This window comes from Schistocerca cancellata, chromosome 4 (genome assembly GCF_023864275.1).
Source record: "Schistocerca cancellata isolate TAMUIC-IGC-003103 chromosome 4, iqSchCanc2.1, whole genome shotgun sequence".
In the NCBI taxonomy this organism is placed as follows: Eukaryota; Metazoa; Arthropoda; class Insecta; order Orthoptera; family Acrididae; genus Schistocerca; species Schistocerca cancellata.
Genome location: NC_064629.1, coordinates 527,947,576 through 527,965,049, shown reverse-complemented (window position 1 = coordinate 527,965,049; position 17,474 = coordinate 527,947,576).

Here is a 17,474-nt window from a genome sequence, read left to right as displayed (position 1 = left end):
TGTACGGCCAGTGTAGGAGATCGCTCCCCACACCATGATGCCGGGTGTTGGCCCTGTGTGCCTCAGTCGTATGCAGTCCTGGTTGTGGCGCTCACCTGCACGGCGCCAAACACGCATACGACCATCATTGGCACCAACGCAGAAGCGACTCTCATCGCTGAAGACGACATGTCTCCATTCGTCCCTCCATTCACGCCTGTCGGGACACCACTGGAGGCGGGCTGCACGATGTTGGGGCGTGAGCGGAAGACGGCCTAACAGTGTGCGGGACCGTAGCCCAACTTCATGGAGACGGTTGCTAATGGTCCTCGCCGATACCCCAGGAGCAACAGTGTCCCTAATTTGCTGGGAAGTGGCGGTGCGGTCCCCTACGGCACTGCGTAGGATCCTACGGTCTTGGCGTGCATCCGTGCGTCGCTGCGGTCCGGTCCCAGGTCGACGGGCACGTGCACCTTCCGCCGACCACTGGCGACAACATCGATGTACTGTGGAGACCTCACGCCCCACGTGTTGAGCAATTCGGCGGTACGTCCACCCGGCCTCCCGCATGCCCACTATACGCCCTCGCTCAAAGTCCGTCAACTGCACATACGGTTCACGTCCACGCTGTCGCGGCATGCTACCAGTGTTAAAGACTGCGATGGAGCTCCGTATGCCACGGCAAGCTGGCTGACACTGACGGCGGCGGTGCACAAATGCTGCGCAGCTAGCGCCATTCGACGGCCAACACCGCGGTTCCTGGTGTGTCCGCTGTGCCGTGCGTGTGATCATTGCTTGTACAGCCCTCTCGCAGTGTCCGGAGCAAGTATGGTGGGTCTGACACACCGGTGTCAATGTGTTCCTTTTTCCATTTCCAGGAGTGTAGTTCTTAGTATGAGTACCATCTAGAGGCAACTGCCCATACAATGTGTGAGTCTCCATGCTGTTAATGCCCGGGGCGTGGCGCCTTCTGTTGATAACTCTTCGTACCACGCCTGGCAGTATCACAGGATAATTCAGTGTTTTTCCTCACGCACTATCTGAGCAATTATGATGGATCGCTAAATTTCCACCGAAAAGTACACATGAAGGTAGTGAGAACATGAGTTTAATCGGAATATGAAAAGTCATATCAGTTACAGAGGTGGCAGTGACTTAAAATTACAATCTGTAATTTGTATTTTACAGATATTTACATGAAACTTCCTGGCAGATTAAAACTGTGTGCCGGACCGAGACTCGAACTCGGGACCTTTGCCTTTCGCGTGCAAGTTCTCTACCAAGTGAGCTACCCAAACAAGACTCACGCCAAGTCCTCACAGCTTTACTTCTGCCAGTACTTCGACTCTTACCTTCCAAACTTTACAGAAGCTCTCCTGCGAACCTAGCGAGTTCGAGACTCGGTCCGACATACAGTTTTAATCTGCCAGGAGGTTTCATATCAGCGCACACTCCGCTGCAAAGTGAAAATCTGTCTAGATACTTACATATTTGGCATTTTTACATCCATAACACAAAAATTGAAAGCAACAGTAATTTCCATTTTTGGCGAAATGTTGTAAGTGCGTTTTATACTACTGGCCATTAAAATTGCTACACCACGAAAATGACGTTCTACAGACGCGAAATTTAACCGACAGGAAGAACATGCTGTGATATGCAAATGATTAGCTTTTCAGAGCATTCACACAGGATTGACGCCGGTGTTGACACCTACAACGTGTTGACATGAGGAAAGTTTCCAACTGATTTCTCATACACAAACAGTTGACCGGCGTTGCCTGGTGAAACGTTGTTGTGATGCCTCGTGTAAGGCGGAGAAATGCGTACCATCACGTTTCCGACTTTGATAAAGGTCAGATTGTAGCCTATCGCGATTGCGGTTTATCGGCACCAAGAGCGGCCTGAGCTGGCGAGGCGAGCGCATCGCTGCCATTGCGCGCTCGCTTAATCGGCCGTTGAGAGCTCGTGAAGAGGTTTCTGTGCTGTGGGCGCCGCGGAGAGCAAATTGTCGTGCGTTTTTTTCACAACGCGTGCAGATTGTCGTGTTCCGCGCCTCGCAGCATGGGAAAGAAGGGTGCGCAGAGGAAACCTGCCGCTAAGAAGGGTCCCTCGGTTGTGCAACTCACTGAGTCTGCAGACCATGCAAGGAACTCCCGAGAAGACGAGTCGCGGCCTGTCCTCCCTTTGTACGTCAAGTGCAAAGGCGGGTGGACAGGGCCGTTCGACACCATTACGAATTGCGCTCGGAACGAGGTGGTCCACGAGTCTGTCTGCAAACGTGGCCGACCACAGGGCGATCAAGATCGCAGTGGCCGACCACATCGTCGACGCGCCGCCGGCGCGTGAGAAGGCACCTTCCGTAGGAAGGATGAAGACGACCAAGGCACTCCTCAGGGGGTTACCTTGGTGCTGTGATGAGGCAGCGGTCCGGGAAGGGCTGCTGCGAGCCGGGTTTGGTAATGCAACCGCAAGGTTGACAACCGGACCAACAGGAAGAGGGCGCCGCTGTATGCCGGGACCGTGCAAACGGTCGACGGCGGGAGCAACATTTTCGACTTGCGGAAGTTGCTGGGCTTCCCGGTTACGACAGAGGCTCTCTCGACCGCCATGGACCCTCTGCCCCAGTGCTTCAGGTGCCAGGGAGAGGGCCATGTCGCGAAGTATTGCCGCAACGCGGCGCGGTGCGTCAAGTGCTCAGGCGAGCACGACAGCCGCGCCTGCTACCGCGGCAGCAACGTTCTGCCGACTTGTGTCCGGTGTGCCGGCCCGCACGTCGCCAGTTGGCGCGGTTGTGCAGCTTTCTCAAGCCGCAATCGTGCCGGGGGCGGCGAGGCGGCCGCGGCCGCACCGACGCAGCGGCAGAAGCGAAGACGACGTCGGAAACGGCGTAGGGCGCAGAACAGCCCGGCGCAGGTGAGGGACGGCGCGGTAGCAGATCCACCTGCCAGGGGCAGGGACGACCGCTCGGAAACGGACAGCCAGGACGCAGCTCGCTCTCCCGTGAAGAAGTGTGACCTCGAACTCTGCACCGCCGTGAAGAAGGCCACAGCGGCCCTCAAAGCCGTCATGGTGGCATAGAGGGCTGCCTTCGCAGCCGCCGTGGCTGCAGAGAAGGAAGAGGCCTTGAGGCAACTGCGAGCAGTCTTCGCCCAAGGCCTCAGCGCAGTCGTACCTGCGAACACTCCTGCGACCTCGCAGAAGGACGTTCGCGCGCCTGTCCCAGCGGCTGCCCCAGCAGCACCGCAGGTGAAAGGTGCAAAGAAGAAAACCGCCGCCCCAGCGCAACCGGTGGTGACGCCGACCGCTGCGGGAGCGGCCCCTCCAAGGGACCGGGAAGACAAAAAGGCAGCCATCATCACGCAAGCGCGAGCAAACGGCGTGCATTTCTCCGAGGCTCAAGCGGCGCAGCTCACTGAACATACGGAGCTGCTCGAAGCTACACTGCAGAAGGCCTGCGCCGTGCAGTAGAGGAGGACGCTGAACGGCAGCCGATCGCCGCCGTTCTGCACCAGCCTGATGAAGCTGCACCAAGTCACTGACGACAAGGCGCAGCAGAGGGCCTAACAGCAACGCATGCGTTGCCGCGCCGAACTCTTATGTTACAGGGAGGAAGCCACTGCGGCCGGCCCAGGAGACTACAAGCGAGCCCAGCCGCAGCACCCGGACTGACGCAGCTAACGAACACGCAGCACATAGGTAACGATGCACGATACCTCACGCTAACCTTACCTCACCTTTCATGCTCTGTCGCAGCTAGCAAGCCACTACTGCCCTTACTACCCGTCCTACTGTCGCAGAGGTTTTTTTCCCTTGGCGCTGGCCTTGGCACTTTTTTTCCTCTGCCCTTACAACCGCTACCCTTCAATCGTTTTCGACCACTTCTATCTCCTGATGGACCATGTTAATGAGTAATCTTATCCAGACGCATGGATAACATCACAGCCCACATCCTGTGACGCCTGATTCAAAAACTAACCTTTTTACGGGGGTGACAGTAGAACTTTTGGTTTGGTCACCACGTTGGTGTGGGCGTGGAGGGGCCCCATCCTTTATTAAAAATGCGGTTTATCGTATCGCGACATTGCTGCTCGCGTTGGTCGAGATCCAAGGACTGTTAGCAGAATATGGAATCGTTGAGTTCAGGAGGGTAATACGGAACGCCATGCTGGATCCCACTGGCCTCGCATCACTAGCAGTCGAGATGACAGGCAACTCATCCGCATGGCTGTAAAGGATCGTGCAACAACTTCTCAGTCCCTGAGTCAACAGAGGGGATGTTTGCAAGACAACAACCATCGGCACGAACAGTTCGACGACGTTTGCAGCAGCATGGACTATAAGCTCGGAGACCTTGGTTGCGGTTACCCTTGACGCTGCATCACAGAGGGGAGCCCCTGCGATGGTGTGCTCGAAGACGAACCTGGGTGCGTCAAAGGCAAAACGTCATTTTTTCGGATGAATCCAGGTTCTGTTTACAGCATCATGATGGTCGCATCCGTGTTTGGTGACATTGTGGTCAACGCACATTGGAGGCGTGTGTTCGTCATCGCCATACTGGCGTATCACCCGGCGTGATGGTATGGGGTGCCATTGGTTACACGTCTCGGTCACCTCTTATTCGCATTGACGGCACTTTGAACAGTGGACGTTAGATTTCAGATGTGTTACGACCTGTGGCTCTACCCTTCATTCGATCCCTGAGAAGCCCTACATTTCAGCAGGATAAAGCACGACCGCATGTTTCAGGTCCTGTATGTGCCTTTCTAGATAAAGAAAATGTTCGACTGCTGCCCTGGCCAGCACTTTCTCCAGATCTCTCACCAACTGAAAACGTCTGGCCAATGGTGGCCGAGCAACTGGCTCGTCACAATACGCCAGTCACTACTCTTGATGAACTGCGGTATCGTGTTGAAGCTGCATGGGCAGCTGTACCTGTACACTCCATCCAAGCTGTGTTTGACTTAATGCCCAGGCGTATCAAGGCCGTTATTATGGCCAGAGGTGGTTGTTCTGGGTACTGATTTCTCAGGATCTATGCACCCAAATTGCATGAAAATGTAATCACATGTCACTTGTAGTAAAATATATCTGTCTAATTAATACCCGTTTATCATCTGCATTTCTTCTTGGTGTAGCAATTTTAATGGCCAGTAGTGTTATGAAAGTCAGAACGTTAGAAGTCCAAGTCAAGTTGCACATGAGACTGATTTTAGTGAAAAGTCAGAACGTTAGAAGTCCAGATCAAGTTGCACATGAGACTGATTTTAGTGAGTAGAACGTAATACATTAGACCATAATAAACTTGGTTACTGAAAAGAAACACAGTATTTTAAAGGTAATTAAACAGATTTGTTCATATCATTACTGTGAAGGTATAAGTATATAATGCAAGCAAAGCACCAATTCAAAGCGAATGTTCAAAACTACGTAAGTTTGATAACACATACTCAACGGTTAGTCAACAGTTCGTCAGAGAAAGGCTTGGCTTCCACTTCTAAGTTTAGAAACATGGCTTTGATTTCCTTCCTCTTCCTCTGCGACAGTGGTGTTCCCTTCAACACTAGCATTTTAAAAGTCATTCAGGGTTTAGTCTGTCTGCAAATTATTGATCGATGTCCATGGATTCACTTCAGAGCACCCTCTTTTCACGTCTACTACACCAAATGTCTATTTTGACATCGATATTATTGTCGCTTCTCTTATTTGTAGGTGTCTGGTGTTGAGAAAGCCTTTAGTAATAGTTTTACAGTCGAAAAACTCATTTTGTATTGTGATATAGAATGGATTTTTGATACATGGACTGCCTATAATTTCCATTAGGTCTCTTAGTATCAAAGGATTACAACCGCTTTTGTCCTTTTTAGTCATACGAAAATCTCTGTCTCATGACAGGTAGGTATGACCAGAAATCAAAAAATTTCGTTACAATTTCTTCTTATATTTCTTTTGCAACTGCAGTTAAAAGTAAGGCCAAAACAAACTGGTTTTTATTTTGACGAGTATAGCTGTGACACCATAACAAAAGCTTCTTTTTGTTAGAGTTAAGGTCTTTCATGTTTTTATCTTCTAAATATATAGCCAATGTCATACATGCTACTTGTCCGCTATAATACATTTGAGAATGCATTAGGATAGGTATGTATATCTGTTGCTGTAAATCAAATGAGAGTACGCTGGTGTCTGAAGTAGGACGTTTTGGTTTAGCACTATCACTCGGCATGCAGCGTTGAACAGCTTTTTCCGGGCGTTGATAAAGTACTACTAACGATTTCTCAGCGACATTTCCAACCATTTGGTTCCTACTGGCTCGTAAATCAATGTTCCCAGAGTCACAAACAGAGCACGTATCTGACCTTGGCTTGGCAAAAGAAAGATTAAATTTCCTGTTGAATATCTCATGAAAACACTGAGGAGAAATAGGAGGAGTTTCATTGAATTCAGCTTCTTACTTTTCTTTGAATCCGTGACACACTTTTGTGACATCTAGGTCCGGTGAAAGGTACATTTTATTGGGATTGTCGTATCTCGAGTAATGACTTTCTCGAGACGGGATGGACGAGATAAACTCTTCAATTTCTTTCCAACTGTCCAGCTCTTTTTAGTTGGCTGCTACTCCGTTTGTCACACACATCCTTACTCCATGACTTGATTTTGCCGAAGGATTTCTAGTCTTCTCTTAGTGCAAAGAAGGTCTGACAAAATGTGTTAAGACATACTTGTACTTCACAAGTAGCAGTTGTTGGTAACATATATCTAGACGTTTTCTGTCTTCGGCGGTCTACTCTTGTTTCATATTTCCCATGTCGTCTCCTGATTAAAGTAGCACGAATGAGACCTCTTAAATATGCTCACAACTGTAGGTCTGCAGGTCATAAAATTTTCGAAACAATGTAATTCTATGCTCTAGTCCACGGGTGGGCAACCGGCGGGCCCGCGATTGATTTCAATCCGACCCGCGGACGATATTCGCGAGAGAGGACAAAGCGCTTACACTGTACTCCAACCGCGACGCAATGTTGGGTATTCCTGCCAACGCTCGGCTAGGCTCGGCACAGGTTTGCAGTTCATTATGCAGATCAGTGAAAGTCTTGCTTAAAGACTTGGCCAGACAAAACGCAGCCTGCTGACACGTCTCAGTGCATTGCGGATGACCGGTGTTTACAAGACAAGGGACGCCACACAGGCAAGAGCTCGCCTCAGCGACTGGCTGTTGCTGCGTCAGCTGTTACTGTGGAAGCCACAGATACCTCATTAGCACCTTGCATTTGTACCGCGGTACAGAGCTACCTCCCAACGCTGCTGCAGCACAGCAGTCAAATGCGATCGTTATTTACTGCCTACGTGTGTGCTACACATTGATAGAGCGCAAACGCTTGTAGTAGGCAATAATGCCACTAAAATTAGCGACTGCCCACGAAACGTGCCGACTTCAACAACGGCAGCAGGTGCCGCTGAACAAACTAGTTCTCTGTTATCAGTTCGCGCGTGAAGTTCTGATTTTGTTTCTGTTGTTTCTTAATTTCGTGCAAGTGTCTCTGTGCGTCGAGTTTATTCACAAAATGTCTGCCGTTAAGAACAGGGAAGTAGATGCTGAGTAGTAAACCATTATCTGTTGTGAAAGAATATAACATGAAAAGGCACTTTTCTACGAAACACACTGCCCAGTAACAGCTTAAAGGCCAACTGCGGGAAGACAAAATTAAGTTATTAATTTCCAATTTGGACGAGCAACAGCAAATGTTTGCCAAACCGAGGACACAGTGTGAAAATTTCATTAAAGCTACTTTTTTAGTGAGCAGGAACACTTTTAAGTCATTAAAGCCTCTTTTTGAAGGCGAATTCGTGAATGAGTGCCTCTGGGACATTGCAGCTGTACTATGTCATAATAAAAAAAAAAGAAGTGTTTGAACAGATACGTATGTCGCGCCGAACAGTAATTCGACGAACTGAGATGATGGCTGGTGACATTAAAAACGTTTGCCCGCATCTCGTGGTCGTGCGGTAGCGTTCTCGCTTCCCACACCCGGGTTCCCGGGTTCGATTCCCGACGGGGTCAGGGATTTTCTCTGCCTCGTGATGGCTGGGTGTTGTGTGCTGTCCTTAGGTTAGTTAGGTTTAAGTAGTTCTAAGTTCTAGGGGACTTATGACCACAGCAGTTGAGTCCCATAGTGCTCCGAGCCATTTGAACCATTTGAACCATTAAAAACGTTTGTGTGATGGCGCTGCCACTTTCGAAGCATTTCCCAGTGCTCTGGACGGGAGCACTGATTTGTCAGACACAGCTCAATTAGTGACTTTTGTTCGTGGTGTAAATGTGAAATTCCAAATAACGGAAGAATTATTTGCATTTCAGTCATTAAAAAAGAATCACTACTGGTAAAGATGTTTTTCACGAAGTAGAACAAATCATCGAAACCTGCAACTTGCAGTGGAGTCAACTCGCTGGAGTTTCTTCTGATGGAGCACCTGCGATGATCCGTTCACGAAAAGGGTTTATTGGCATATTAAATGAAAAGTCTTCTAAACTAAATTTTGACAAAGAAAGTTAAACAATTCTTCACTATATTATTCACCAACAAAATTTGTGTGCTAAATCAATTAAAATAAGACATGTTATGGGCGTGGCTGCGACGGGAATCAATTTCATTAAGTCCCATGCACTAAATCACCGCAAATTCAAGCAATATTTGGGCGACCTGTGTTCTGAACATGAAGATTTATCTTACCATTTCGAAGTGAGATGGCTTAGTAAGAGCAAAATGCTAAAATGTTTTTATGAAATTCGACGAGAAATAGCACATTTTATGGCTATCAAAGGGGAACCTTTGGCTGAAATAACTGATTCCCAACGGATTTGTAATTTAGAATTTCTGGTGACATCACAGTTCATCTAAATTACTTAAATTATAAACTCCAGAAACAAGGGCGGTTAATTCACCAATTATATAACTATCTGAAAGCTTTTCAGACAGATGTGCGTTTGTGGGAAATGCAGATGAGAGATGGAAATTGTTACCACATTCCTCCAGTGTCAGCTCATGAAAACGTTGATTATGTTAATTATGCTGATGGACTGAAATCATTATTAGTGCAATTTACCTCAAGGTTTTCTGATTTGAGGAATGCAGACAGCATGTTTGCTATATTTGCTAACCCAATAACGTGTGATGTAGAAAAGTCCCCAGAAAATCTTCAAATGGAACTTGTTGAACTTCAGGAAGATTTGCTTTTAAAGTCTACATTTGAAAAAGTAAACCTGGCCGAATTTTATAAAACTTATTTGACCGAAGAGAAATATCGGCAACTGAGATCATTAGCAAGAAGGAAAATTTGTCTTCTTGGAAGCAATTATAAGCGTGGACAACTTTTTTCTCTTTTGAAAACAAATAAATGCAACACACGTACAAGGTTAGCAGACGAAAACCTGGGAAATACATTAAGACTCAGTATCAGTGACATAAATCCAGATATCAACAATATTGTGTTAAAAATTCAAACTCAGAGCTCACATTTTAAATCAATAAACCACTGTAAATATAGTTATTAACTGTAACTTTTCAGCTTTCCTAATGGCTGATGGCAAAATTTGTGTGTTCAGCGTGCTGGATTTAGACAAAGTCGACATGTTTCAGATGGGCTTCAAGTGGAATCACATGATTTTGAAAAGTTTTATTTTGGTGTATAAGTTATTGTGATAAATTGTAAGAAACCAAGACGCCTAGTTAAATTACGGCGGTAAGATAAATATGAACATCGAAAGGTGAGGTGCCGTCTGTTGTCACAATGACGACGGCAAAATTCTACCTCATTCTCTGCGCAAGCTGCTGTCAAGGCAGGTGAGGTTCCTTTTGGGTGTATGGCCGAGTTTTTGTATTTCACTATGTAGGATAATATTCATGTTCTCTTGAATATATTATGGTAAGTCCAAATATATTATCTGCAAACCTGCATGTCACAGATGTCTTCGAACTTATGCATTACAGGCGCTGCTGTCACGTCACAAGCGTACTGTCTTCTTATTGACTGTACAGTCTGTAAAACCTCTGTTGTCATTGGTGTAAGCAGTTTCAGCCTTTTTGTGCAGTATATACAACATACAAATTGTTCATACCAATAGCAATGATACAAATTACGCAGCGAAGTCTGTAGGTCCACACGTTCAATAATATTGTCAATACGTCAATATATTGACCGTCTAAGGGCGAGTGTTACTTCACTGTTAATCTCAGAAATATCGAGGAACTGTGCTGATGCCATCCAAAATATTCTCAGTATTACCAGTATGTATTACTGTGTGAGAACAATTATTATCAGTTTGACAAATCGCGATTCTGTTCACAATTGTACAGTTCTTCTCGTATAAATATTATCAACTAATTCTTGTCTGTTTTGGACGTCTTAGAACACTATAGCTGTTGAAACTACGAGTAATTTATAATGAATTAGCTACAAACAGTTACTTTTATAGGAATTTATTTCTCCATGATGACATTTCACGAAGCCTGGCATCACATCTTCACATAATTTCGTTTATTTACATGCCAGGAGCATAATTTCGTTACTAACGGTGTTACGGAATTTTCCAATGGAATTTTAAGCCAGCTATTGCAAAAAGTCGTAGATAAAGACACACTGTTTACGACGCGCAAATAAATTAAAACGTGATGATTGGGTGAATATACATCTACATCTACTCTACATCTACATACATACTCAGAAATCCACCATACGGTGCGTGGCGGAGGGTACCTCGTACCACAACTAGCATCTTCTCTCCCTGTTCCACTCCCAAACAGAACGAGGGAAAAATGACTGCCTATATGCCTCTATACGAGCCCTAATATCTCTTATCTTTGTGGTCTTTCCGCGAACCATAAGTTGGCGGCAGTAAAATTGTACTGCAGTCAGCCTCAAATGCTGGTTCTCTAAATTTCCTCAGTAGCAATTCACGAAAAGAACGCCTCCTTTCCTCTAGAGACTCCCACCCGAGTTCCTGAAGCATTTCCGTAGCACTCGCGTGATGATAAAACCTACCAGTAACAAATCTAGCAGCCCGCCTCTGAATTGCTTCTATGTCCTCCCTCAATCCGACCTGATAGGGATCCCAAACGCTCGAGCAGTACTCAAGAATAGGTCGTATTGGTGTTTTATAAGCCGTCTCCTTTACAGATGAACCACATCTTCCCAAAATTCTGCCAATGAATCGAAGACGACTATCCGCCTTCCCCACAACTGCCATCTCATGCTTGTCCCACTTCATATCGCTCTGCAATGTTACGCCCAAATATTTAATCGACGTGACTGTGTCAAGCGCTACACTACTAATGGAGTATTCAAACATTACGGGATTCTTTTTCCTATTCATCTGCATTAATTTACATTTATCTATATTTAGAGTTGGCTGCCATTCATTACACCTATCACAAATTCTGTCCAAGTCATCTTGTATCCTCCTACAGTCACTCAACGACGACACTTTCCCGTACACCACAGCATCATCAGCAAACAGCCGCACATTGCTATCCACCCTATCCAAAAGATCATTTATGTAGATAGAAAACAACAGCGAACCTACCACACTTCCCTGGGGCACTCCAGATGATACCCTCACCTCCGATGAACACTCACCATCGAGGACAACGTACTGGGTTCTATTACTTAAGAAGTCTTCGAGCCACTCACATATTTGGGAACTAATCCCATACGCTCGTACCTTAGTTAGGAGTCTGCAGTGGGGCACCGAGTCAAACGCTTTCCGGAAGTCTAGGAATATGGCATCCGTCTGATACCTTTCATCAATGGTTCGCAAGATGTCATGTGAAAAAAGGGCGAGTTGCGTTTCGCAGGAGCGATGCTTTCTAAAGCCGTGCTGTTGCATGGACATTAACTTCTCTGTCTCAAGGAAATTCATTATATTCGAACTGAGAATATGTTCGAGAATCCTGCTACAAACCGATGTTAAGGATATTGGTCTGTAATTTTGAGGATCCGTCCTTCTACCCTTCTTATATACAGGCGTCACCTGCGCTTTTTTCCAGTCGCTCGGGACTTTACATTGGGCAAGAGATTCGCGATAAATGCAAGCCAAAACCGAATTGGAATCCCATCAGGACCTGGCGATTTATTTCTTTTCAACCCATTCAGCTGCTTCACAAACCCAGGGATGTCTATCACTATCACTATTAATATAAACTTACATTCAACAATGCTATTTTTGAGTCATAATTTATTGGCACGGCTTGTTGAGAAACGAGTGTCATTCCTTACAGTCCGTTACCCCGTTCGCATTAACGTCACAGACCAATTTGTTTTGACTTTGTGTGTTAGGAGCACTGCAGTCATGTCATGAGATAATGCTGCCAGCGAACTCAAATACGTATGTGAATTCGGCCCGCTGGTCACCAAAGATTGTCCATGCCTGCTCTAGACGAAGGGTTCTCCATGAAAAGTGACACTTGAAAGTCGTCAAAAACATACAAATATAACCTCTGTAATATACTTACACTATACCAGTAATAATAATGTTATGTACCACAGAACGAATAAATTACACTTTTTAAAAGCTGAAAATACTAAAGTACCAGCAGTAACAACAGTTAATCCGTGTATGTAAACGAACGGAGAAACGCTACACAGTAATGGCAACAAGATAACAAACGAGTCACAATAGCGTAAGGCAACAACGGTTCAGATTTCTGGTCTACTTGTGCATTTCTCGTATTTAAATCCATTGTTTCTATTCTTTTTCTGCACACTCTTCTTCCACGTATATTCATTTCTAGGTCATTTTCTCCTAGTGTTTAGTGTCTGCTGCTCGTGATCCGCCATTGCTGCTAGCGTGTATCACAATTAGAACCAGAGTTTTGGCAACTAATCTGGGCACATGCAACGTTATGACAGGCACGTTAGATTTCTTGCCACTTGAGTGCTAGTAGTTGACAATTTGAGAGTTCTGAATACGATAGCAGGTGGAGAGTGGCACATACAATGCACTTTCACTATTAAATCAATTTGGACTAGTCGTGACATTTTCAGTGTTATGGTTTTGCACTCTTCATTTCTCCCTATTAGACTGCAGAAGAGGAACTTCATCTGAATTTCATTTAACTTCATTGTAACCATCTATTGTCTTTTGTTCACAAATGTTCATGATAAAGAAATGCCCATCGCAACATTATGATTATGGTGGACATTGAACAGTCAGGCCTCTAGTTCACATTGCAGCCGGGATGTGCTGTGTCCTGATACACCCCGGTAAAATGACAATGATCTCTGTGTTTAATAGCGCAGTCCTCAAATGATTCCTGGCAAATATTACAGATCTCTGCTGCGCGAAACGCTAATTCTTCTTCAGGTTTAATTTAGAATACATTTTAAACTGGGAATATTCCTGCTCATATTTGCAGTTTATGTAGTACGCAGTATTGAATGGTTTACACGAATGCACTCAATCGGAATACAAACCAGAGGCACTGCTATGACTGCAGGTAGCAACTGGTTTCAACACTCATTCCATAACAGCATAAATTACAAATGGTAGCTTCAGTTTGTTACTGAACTTTGTAAATTTTACAAAGTCTTCCTTGCCATTAGGCAATGTACCGTTGACTGATTTAAACTATGCACAGTCAACTAAATGTGCATCTAATTTTTACTGGGAATGTAAACAGCACAGATATCGTTCACATATTACAACTAGATAGTACTACTTTGTGTTAGCCTGAACGAGTTCTTTTATACAATAAAAATGGTATATATATTTTTCATTATCAAACAGCAACATTAATAAATTTATGTCCCACAGTGATATTTTCTGATACGTAGCGGTGCAGCTCACCATTATTTGTCATCTCTCCTGTCTTTCACAGTCATCCATTCATAATCGGAAGATTAGATGCCATCGATGCTGACAGAGATCTTGGTTCTGTTCTTCGGAAACGTGAGGTGTTTCAGCCGTGCTACGAATAGTATGTTGGCAAAGTTTAATTTATTTGCATATAGAATACATTTAGTAAGGTAAAGTTGTGAGATTGTTAGTAATCCAAAATTCATTAGTAAAATGTGTATTTGTTACAATTACATTTTCTGGTTGTGCGTGAGAAAAATCACTGAATGCTGTTCACAGTTTCAATGATGCCACGTCGATGCCTTGCTTGAGCTGAAGCTCTACTTGTAAAACCCTCACCTCCTAGCTGAATAGTTCCGAGTAGTTTCCAACCTTCCTACTGAGTCAGCTGGAATTTATTATCTCATGTGCGAATTCCTGCTGAATAAGAGACTTGGCATGCTCATTCTGATTTCTAGTGAAATACTCAATTCTCGTTAAGTGTGTTTTGGCAGTTAAATTCTCCTCTTCCTCTTCTATATTTCTACCAACAGGAAACAGATAAAAGCACTCTTCACCTCGGTTCCGCAATTTTGCGGTCTAATCGCACTCATCTGATGCTTGCAGACCAACTACACTGTGAGTTAAATTTTATGTTATGGTGAACCGAATCAAATCATCGCCATTTATTTCTATCACATACAAGCCGCACGTACTTACTCAAATGCCAGATTCCAAAAGCCTGGTTTACACAAGCGAATGTCCATAAGCGAACGAATGCGCATACGCGAACGAAAATTCTTTTGGTAGGCGAGCTTACTGTTCAAGGTCAATTGGCACTTTTTGCACCATACAGGTGTCTTCTCTAAATCACTCTGTAATTTTTATTTATCTTCTGATGACTTTACTAGATGTTGAACAACATCTGTTTACTGTTTAACGTTTACTGTTGAACCATTTAACTGTTTAACTATTTTGTCATTTAACCGCTTACCGCAAACCATTTACCCTGAGACCTCCTGTTGATAGTACTCATTACTTTGCGAGAATATAAACCCAGTTCTCTTTCACAAGAACGATATTTTCTGAAACAATGCTGATTATGTGTCTTTTTCTTCGATATTTTATAGCATTGTCTACTATGTACAGCAGATGGGACGGTTTACTATATACAGCAGAGGGGACGGATAATTTTTTTTTATCTATATGACAGTACACTTATCATAAAGCAGCATCTGTGAGACAATGGTTTGTGGGCAGTTGCATTCCTGAAATGGACTGGCCTGCCTCCAGTCCCAACCAGAACCCATGGAACACCTGCGGCATGAGTTACAATGCCGACAGGCTTCAGAATACAACATCACATTTTTTGGATTTGGCCATTGAGGAAGAATGGGATGACACCTCAACGAATGTCTTCAAAACCTGCCTAGCAGAGGTCAGGTCGTCATAAAGGCAAAGAGCAGACACATCCCATATTCCAGAATGGAATGGGTTAGTGGTTATTTATAATAACGAAGGGAACAAAATATGATTAAAAGTGTTGCATCACAGCTCTAACAATATAGTATTGCTGATTATTTGCGTAAAAGAAGAAAAATATTAACACAGCGTTCATAAGCTATGTTCGTGTTCTCTTCTCTCTAGAGTGAAATGCTGGTACAAGTAAATGTTAATGAACACTGGCGAATTGACTGTTCACTCGCTCTGATGTAAACCAGGCTGAATGTTTAGAAGAGTTAGCTTTGTGAAGATCCATTATCTTTTATCCTTTGTTGTAAAGGTTGTCTGTAAATGACTGATTGATAAGGGATTTGCATTTAAGTACACTTTTATTACATCATCACAAAGTCGAGTTCAACATAAGACGGGGTCTGAGTAACAATCCAAAAGATCTCCCTTGATCAGATATGAGTAACAGAATGAAATTCCATAGTGATATTAGTCCAATGATCACACAAGCACAAGTACACAGTCAACATTTTACAGTAGAGCTACAGGTACAGTGGCACAAAGTCCTGTGAAGGCGAGGGTCAGGGGAAGTGTGAGGCTCTAACAAAGATTGCTGACTGCTCTATGTGGAAAGTCATCCCTGGTAGCTGCAGGAGCAATGTTGTAGTGTAGTGCGGCGTAGAATCGATGGAAAGCTCCGACGGATAGGCCATAAGTCACCATTAGCTTGTCCTAGAACTGAGTGAAGATCTGATTGCTGGAGGTTGAGCCACCAGTACGTGGACGAATATTCGCCAGTGCTTGATCGCCACGTGAACCACAGGTGGAAGCTAGTTCCTTCGATTGTAGCACTGCCTCTGCTGCAGCACACACTGGCTGTGAACGATGATGGTGTCTTTGGTGGCACCTTTTAACTATCGGTGAGTAAACAATTTACTGGCGGTGCAGGTTCGAAACATACACTCCTGGAAATTGAAATAAAAACACCGTGAATTCATTGTCCCAGCAAGGGGAAACTTTATTGACACATTCCTGGGGTCAGATACATCACATGATCACACTGACAGAACCACAGGCACATAGACACAGGCAACAGAGCATGCACAATGTCGCCACTAGTACAGTGTATATCCACCTTTCGCAGCAATGCAGGCTGCTATTCTCCCATGGAGACGATCGTAGAGATGCTGGATGTAGTCCTGTGGAACGGCTTGCCATGTCATTTCCACCTGGCGCCTCAGTTGGACCAGCGTTCGTGCTGGAAGTGCAGACCGCGTGAGACGACGCTTCATCCAGTCCCAAACATGCTCAATGGGGGACAGATCCGGAGATCTTGCTGGCCAGGGTAGTTGACTTACACCTTCTAGAGCACGTTGGGTGGCACGGGATACATGCGGACGTGCATTGTCCTGTTGGAACAGCAAGTTCCCTTGCCGGTCTAGGAATGGTAGAACGATGGGTTCGATGACGGTTTGGATGTACCGTGCACTATTCAGTGTCCCCTCGACGATCACCAGTGGTGTACGGCCAGTGTAGGAGATCGCTCCCCACACCATGATGCCGGGTGTTGGCCCTGTGTGCCTCGGTCGTATGCAGTCCTGATTGTGGCGCTCACCTGCACGGCGCCAAACACGCATACGACCATCATTGGCACCAAGGCAGAAGCGACTCTCATCGCTGAAGACGACACGTCTCCATTCGTCCCTCCATTCACGCCTGTCGCGACACCACTGGAGGCGGGCTGCACGATGTTGGGGCGTGAGCGGAAGACGGCCTAACGGTGTGCGGGACCGTAGCCCAGCTTCATGGAGACGGTTGCGAATGGTCCTCGCCGATACCCCAGGAGCAACAGTGTCCCTAATTTGCTGGGAAGTGGCGGTGCGGTCCCCTACGGCACTGCGTAGGATCCTACGGTCTTGGCGTGCATCCGTGCGTCGCTGCGGTCCGGTCCCAGGTCGACGGGCACGTGCACCTTCCGCCGACCACTGGCGACAACTTCGATGTACTGTGGAGACCTCACGCCCCACGTGTTGAGCAATTCGGCGGTACGTCCACCCGGCCTCCCGCATGCCCACTATACGCCCTCGCTCAAAGTCCGTCAACTGCACATACGGTTCACGTCCACGCTGTCGCGGCATGCTACCAGTGTTAAAGACTGCGATGGAGCTCCGTATGCCACGGCAAACTGGCTGACACTGACGGCGGCGGTGCACAA